Source organism: Scylla paramamosain, chromosome 29 (assembly GCF_035594125.1).
Source record: "Scylla paramamosain isolate STU-SP2022 chromosome 29, ASM3559412v1, whole genome shotgun sequence".
Taxonomy (NCBI): Eukaryota; Metazoa; Arthropoda; class Malacostraca; order Decapoda; family Portunidae; genus Scylla; species Scylla paramamosain.
Genome location: NC_087179.1, coordinates 13,649,380 through 13,656,879, shown reverse-complemented (window position 1 = coordinate 13,656,879; position 7,500 = coordinate 13,649,380). Strand labels below are relative to the sequence as shown.

At 37.6% G+C, this 7,500-nt stretch overlaps 1 long non-coding RNA gene across 1 annotated transcript in view; it reads left to right on the top strand.

Annotated features, from left to right (window-relative positions):
* Positions 1–7,500, top strand: part of LOC135115361 (uncharacterized) — a 173,061-nt gene that overhangs the window by 83,188 nt on the left and 82,373 nt on the right. The window contains exon 3 of the long non-coding RNA XR_010275966.1: positions 7,007–7,119. This is a non-coding gene — a long non-coding RNA (uncharacterized LOC135115361). The remainder of the gene's footprint in view (positions 1–7,006; positions 7,120–7,500) is intronic.

Below are 7,500 nucleotides of genomic sequence, written 5' to 3'. Positions count from 1 at the left end.
CTCCATCCCTCGGTCTCTCTCTCTCTCTCTCTCTCTCTCTCTCTCTCTCTCTCTCTCTCTCTCTCTCTCTCTCTCTCTCTCTCTCTCTCTCTCTCTCTCTCTCTCTCTCCCTTCCTTCCTTGCTTTACTTTCTTTCTCTCCCTTTCCTCCTGTTCATTTGTCTCCTGTCTTCCTTTCTTTTCCTTCCTCTATTCCTTTCATCTTTCTTTTCCTAATCCATTTTTTATCTCTTCCATCGTTTAATTGCTTTTACTGTCTTCCTCCTTTCCTTTGTTTCCTTCATCTTTTTTTCATTTTCATTTTTTTTTTGTCCAATTCTCTGTTTCCCCTTTCATTTTCTACAGTTTCCCTCTTTCCCCCTTTGCTTTCTGTTTATTTTTCCTTTATCCCTTGTCTTATCTCTCTCTCTCTCTCTCTCTCTCTCTCTCTCTCTCTCTCTCTCTCTCTCTCTCTCTCTCTCTCTCTCTCTCTCTCTCTCTCTCTCTCTCTCTCTCTCTCTCTCTCTCTCTCTCTCTCTCTCTCTCTCTCTCTCTCTCTCTCTCTCTCTCTCTCACCTTTTTGATTTGTAATGCTCTCATGCCAATCTTTGTGGGGGAAAAGAATGCTATACCCTTGACATTTTTCTTTTTTTCTTTTTTTTTATCTTTGCAGTTTTTTTTTTTTATTTGCGTGGCTTTTTATCTCGTCTTCTTTTTTCTTCCCTTTTTTTTTTTTTTTTAGTTTTGAATGTTTGTATATTTGTCTGTATTTAGATTTCTTTTTTTTTCTTTTTTTTTTCCTTTCTTATTTTCCTGTCTATCTGTGTCCGTCAATGTGTGTGTGTGTGTGTGTGTGTGTGTGTGTGTGTGTGTGTGTGTGTGTGTGTGTGTGTGTGTCGTGTCCCTGTAGTGCAATTTTTTTTTTCTTTTATTCTGCTTTCTCTGCCTCGGATAAGCGAAAGCTAGTGTCAATTTAGGTAATGTTAGGTTAGGTAGGTTAGGTTAGGTTAGGTTAAATTAGATGATTATTCAATTAGGTTAGTTTAGGTTAAATCAGTAAAGTTCAGTTAGGTTAGGTTAAATTAGGTTGAATTAGATTATTGTTCAGTTAGGTTAGGTTAGGTTAAATTAGTAGAGTTAAATTAGGTTAGGTTAAATTACATTATTGTTAAGTTTTTTGTTAGGTTAGGTTAGGTTAATACTTTACAATAAATTTACTCTATTGAACTCAATTTCCTCTGTTGTTGTTGTTGTATATGATATTTGGACAGCATAAAGAAGACGAGAGAGAGAGAGAGAGAGAGAGAGAGAGAGAGAGAGAGAGAGAGAGAGAGAGAGAGAGAGAGAGAGAGAGACTTTAAAATATCTAGACTTCACTTTCTCTCTCTCTCTCTCTCTCTCTCTCTCTCTCTCTCTCTCTCTCTCGTCGTCCCCCCACAGTTCTGATACAAATTATATAAGCAAACAAATATCAACAAATCAGCGGCCGTGTATCTTTAATTTTTGCATTGGATATTTCTGTTTTGTTTTCATTTATTTATTTTTTCGGTTATTTCATTTTGCAAACTTGAAAGGAAAAATTGGCTGGTACTGGATTGCTTTTTTTTCTTTTCTTTTTACTTTTGTTTTGTTTAATATTTATTGTTTCATTCATATTGGAATTAATTTTAGGTATACTCTCTCTCTCTCTCTCTCTCTCTCTCTCTCTCTCTCTCTCTCTCTCTCTCTCTCTCTCTCTCTCTCTCTCTCTCTCTCTCTCTCTCTCTCTCTGCTTTATCCGATTTTATTTATTTCTTTATCATTGTTCTCTCTTCCTCTCCATTTCTTTGTTTCCTTGTTTATTTTATAGTGTGTGTGTTTATTTGTTTGTTTTCACCTCGTCGCTGGCAGTAATTCCGTTCTACATTGTGCTGTATTGGAAAGGGATGCCGGTCACTGTGTTTTGTATCTGTTTCAGGTAAGCTTTTGTCTTAAATACTGTCAGCTCCCGTAGTTTGAGATGCAAATGTGTCCGCTGAACGAAAATTGAATCATAGTTGTGTGTGTGTGTGTGTGTGTGTGTGTGTGTGTGTGTGTGTGTTTGTGTTTATGTCTGTCTATCTGTCTGTCTGCTTGCCCGCCCGCCCGCCTATTTGCATATGTGGGTGTGTCTGCCTGCCTGCCTGTCTGTCTGTCTGTCTGTCTGTCTGTCTATCTATCTATCTATCTATCTATCTATCTATCTATCTATCTGTCTGTCTGTCTGTCTGTCTGTCTGTCTGTCTGTCTGTCTGTTTTTTTTTGCCTGCTATCTTTCTGTCTGTTTGGCTACCTATCTGCCTGCCTGCATACCTGCTTGTGTGTGTGTGTGTGTGTGTGTGTGTGTGTGTGTGTGTGTGTGTGTGTGTGTGTGTGTGTGTGTGTGTGTACGTATATGTCTGTCTGTGTGTTTGCCTGCCTATCTATCTATATATCTGTCTGCCTGTCTGTCTGTCTGTCTGTCTGTGTTTGTGCAGGAGTGGAAAGTATGAAAAGAATGTATGTTGTTCTTTTAACTATAGATAAAACTTACGTACGTGAAAATTTGTATCGATTACCGTTGCGAAAAGGTCGACAATGAAAACGAAGGATGCAGAACCAAATAACAATGATGAAAAGAATGAGGAAACGTCAAGAATAACACTGAGAAATAAGGAACAATAAGAATTTAAATACCGGGGACATGGTACGTAGCGGGGAAACAGTAAACAAAAGATGGACCAATAACGATAAGAACAATGACAATGGAACAGTGAGGGCAATAAGAGTAACAGTTTTGGGAGAAACGGAACAATATGGGAAAAGAAACAATAAACAGAAGATAGAACAATAACAATGGTGATATAAATAAATACAGTAATAGCAGTGATAATAATACTGCTAATAATAATAATGATAATAATAATGAAACAATGAAAACAACAATAACAATTAGACAACAACTAAAACAATAACAACAAAAAACACGTAACAGTAAAAATCACAATATCACAAATATAAAACAGATGAAAACAACAAAAATGCATAAAAAAAACTGACAAAACAAAATAACAATAACAAACAGATAAAACAATCAAGATAACAACAATGGCTCCACAACATAAAAAACACCACTTCCTCTTTTATTATTCCTTATTCCTCTTTCCTTTTATTTCCACTTTCCTTGCGGTTTATTTCCTCTGAGATCAAACTGAATTATTCTATCCTTCATTTCTTCCTTTATCTTTTTTTCTTCTTCTTCTTTTCCTTCCATCCATATCCTCTTATCTTTCCCTGCCCTGCCGTAACCTCTTCCTTATTTTCTTCTTTCCCATTCAACATCAGAATAATTGTGACGTAAACCTTTATCAGAATCACAAAGATACACTTGAAAACAACACCACCACCACCACCACCAACAACAACAACAACAACAACAACATAAACCAAGAGATAAAGAAATAAATACAAAAAAGGAAAAACTGACAAAAAAAAAAAAAATACGATAAAAACACGAAAGCTGGAAGAAGAAAACATTAAACTCAGCTGTAATCAACTAATTGCTCATGTCACTCACCTTCTCCACTCGTCTCTCTCTCCTCAGGTGAAGGGAAGGTGGAGAGAGTAATGAAATGCTTTACGGTGGAGGGGCCGTGGAGAGGCAGGGGAGACGGTTACAGGGAGCCAAGAGGACCGCCATGAGCACCTTGTTATTATTGTGACCACCTGAATGACCTGTAGGCTGTGAAGGAGGTTGTCTTAGCTAGTCAGGTCGTCTCAGGGTTAGGTTAGGTTAGGGTGTGTAGGTTGTTGTTGTTGTTGTTGTTGTTGTTGTTGTTGTTCTTTTTCTTCTTGTTCTTGTTCTTGTACTTCTTGTTCTTCTTGTTCTTCCTGTTCTTGTTCTTCTTGTTCTTGTTCTTGTTCTTGTTCTTCTTCTTCTTCTTCTTCTTCTTCTTCTTCTTCTTCTTCTTCTTCTTCTTCTTCTTCTTCTTCTTCTTCTTCTTCTTCTTCTTCTTCTTCTTCTTCTTCTTCTTCTTCTTCTTCTTCTTCTTCTTCTTCTTCTTCTTCTTCTTCTTCTTCTTCTTCTTCTTCTTCTTCTTCTTCTTCTTCTTCTTCTTCTTCTTCTTCTTCTTCTTCTTCTTCTTCTTCTTCTTCTTCTTCCCTCTTTTCATTCTTCCCTATATTTTTTATTATTATTATTATTATTATTATTATTATTATTATTATCATCATCATCATTATCATCATTATTATCATTACTTCTTCTACCACCACCATCACCACCATCACCACCATCACCACCACCACGACCATCACAGGCTGTGGGTGAGGATGGAGTTTGCTGTGGTGGTGTCCTTCTTATTATAATTGTTGGTGTCTTGTGCATCGTGGTGGTGGTGGCAGCGGTGGTAGCGGTGGTGGTGGTGGTGGTAGTCGCTGGCAGTATGTTCCTGGCCTTTCTAGCCTGTAATTGTGCTGCCTGGCTTATGTCTCCCCTGGGCGTCTCTCTCTCTCTCTCTCTCTCTCTCTCTCTCTCTCTCTCTCTCTCTCTCTCTCTCTCTCTCTCTCTCTCTCTCTCTCTCTCTCTCTCTCTCTCTCTCTCTCTCTCTCTCTCTCTCTCTCTCTGTCTATCTAATCACCTTCTCTGTTTCATGATGTTAAGTTCTGTTTTTTTGCTTAATGTTTTTGTCTGTTTTCATTATTATTATTATTGTTTTTTTTTTTTGTTTTTTTTTTTCATTTTTCTTTTCTTCGCAGCATCAGACACAGTTTAACTCGTTTAACTCCGAACACGTTTCTCGCATCTATATATCTTTCCCTCCCTTCCCATCCACTTTCTCTCTCTCTCTCTCTCTCTCTCTCTCTCTCTCTCTCTCTCTCTCTCTCTCTCTCTCTCTCTCTCTCTCTCTCTCTCTCTCTCTCTCTCTCTTCTACTTCCTTCTCCTTTTCCGAGAAATACTTAAACTCAAGGTCGCCTTTTCATGCTCTCCCCTCCTCCTCACTCTCCCATTTTTCTCCCTTGCCTAATATTTTTTTCTCTCTTTCTTTCCGTCCTTTCCTCTTTCCTTTCCTCTTCTTCTCATTTCATTTTCCTCGACTTTTTTGTTTGTTTTCTTTCCCCAGTGTCATGGGTTTCTCTCTCTCTCTCTCTCTCTCTCTCTCTCTCTCTCTCTCTCTCTCTCTCTCTCTCTCTCTCTCTCTCTCTCTCTCTCTCTCTCTCTCTCTCTCTCTCTCTCTCTCTCAATTACGCTCTAAGTAAACGTTATGTTGTCTCGTTTCTGTAAAATATTCTTTAGTAATTTCACAGTTTGTTCTTTGTTTTTTCCCCCTTTTGTAAAACTGCCTTTTTTTTACCCTCGCTATTAATGTTTTGTTTCCTTAATGGGCCATTTGTTTATTTATTTATTTATTTTACTTATCTATTTATTTTATTATATATTTTCATAATAGTATGTTTGATTTTATGTTGAAAACTTTTTTTATTTTTTTTATTTATTTTTATTTTTTTTTTTTTTGTATGAGTACGCGTTTATTACATTTTCTGTTGTTTTATGCATTATTTTTTTCTTATTTGGGTGGTTATTTATTTATTTTTTTTATTAATACACATTTTTCTTTATTTTTTTTGTCACGGTTTCTTTTCATTATGCTCCTTTCACTTCCTTGTTTTTCCTTTTTTTTTAAATTTTTATTTAGTATTACCTTTACAAATTGAAGATTCTCGTTACTCACAATTCTTATCTTTTTATTTCAATTCACTCAATATTTATTTATTTATCAACCATTTTCTCTATTTCCCACTTTTAACCTTTCTAAAAATCGTAATTTCTCTGTTTCTTTTCCCTGAATTTACTAAATGCTCTCCTTATTCTCATCTTGACCCGCGATATATATATTTTTTTTCGCTTCTTTCAATATTATTTCACTCTTCCACAATTTCTCTCGTTCCTTGCTTTATCCTTCAATTAATGTTATTTATGTATTTTCTCTGTTTTCCTGCCTCCCTTCCCTCTTCCATAATTCTGATGGTAGCCAGCATTCATATTATTTCTCATGCACCCTTTTCATCAGCATTTTTCTACGTTCCTTCATTCTTTCCCCCTTGCAATCTCCCCCCATTTACTATTGATGTGTTTTCCTCACTTTGTACATCTTTTCTTCCCTCCTTCTCATAACACTATCCAAGAATTTAAATTGCATATCATCCACCGTTTTCATCAGCATTTTCCTTCATTTGTTTTTTTTTCTTTCTTTCTTCCTATTTGAGTTATGTACTTATTTTCTACCTTTTTTCTGTCTTTCTCCTCCCTGCTCTCCAGCATTGCAGTTTTCAAGCTATATCACATCCACTTTCATCATCATTACCCTTACTTCCATCTCTTGTTATTTCCCTCCCTGTTCTTCCCTCCTCCCTTTCCTTTTAACTTTAATTATCCATCTATTTATTTTATCTTATTCCTTCCACTCTTTATTCTGCAGTGACACTTTCAATCTTCCATTTTTTTTTTCATTTTTGTCTCCTCTTTCGTCCTTTCATTCCTTCTTTTTAAAGCTTTACCATCCATTCTTCAATTCATCCATTTACACCTCTTTTATTCCCTCCCATCCACTGTCCACCTTCCCATGAGACTTTCCTTCTGTCTTTTTTTATATTTTTTATGGTTTTGCTTTCTTCCTTTCTTCATTCCTTTTATCAACTTTCCCCAACCACTCGTACTCTCCTGCCCACCCATCCTCCCAGTACTTGTTGTCAATCCCACCACACCTCGTCATTTTTTCTACCCGTTTCAGTACACGCTCAGTCTCACATCCCTCCCTCATCCTACTCGCCCTCTTCCTCCGTCCTCGTCATCCTTATCCTACCGCTGCCACCAGTTATTTTTATCCCTCGTCATCCTCATCCCACCGCTGCCACCAATTATTTTTTTACCTCGTCATCCTCATCCTCATCCCACCACTGCCACCATTTATTTTTTTCTCTCGCTCTCTCTCTTCTTCCGCGGGAGTATACGAACCCATTCCCTTTTCAGGCTGGCTCTTGGTAATACCCTGGCAGCGATGACCACACTAATGCCTGCACTGCTTCCATCACGCTGGCCAATATCGCTCCAGCTACACCGCGACCCGTAGAAATTTAAGCAAGGTAAATGGCCCTTCTGTTTCCCTGAGTGTGTGGGGTAGATAGGTTGGTGGGCAGGTGGGTTTGGAGGGGGGGTGAACTGGGCTGGGATTGGGTGTTTGTTTGTTAGTGTTGGTGTTATTGTTGTTGCTATTTTTTTGTGTTTTTTTCTCTTTTTCTTTTAATTTTTATCCTTGTCTTCTTTTTCCTCCTTTTACACACACACCTCCTCCTCCTCCTCCTCTTCCTCTTCCTTTTCTTTTCCTTCATTCCTCGCTCTTTGTGATTTTTCGTCGTCGTCTCTTTCGTTTTTATCCTTCTCCTTCTTCTTCTTCTTGTTTCCCTCCTCCACACGCTTGTTTTCCTTCTCTTGCGTGTTTTCTATCTCCTCATTCTCCTCCTCCT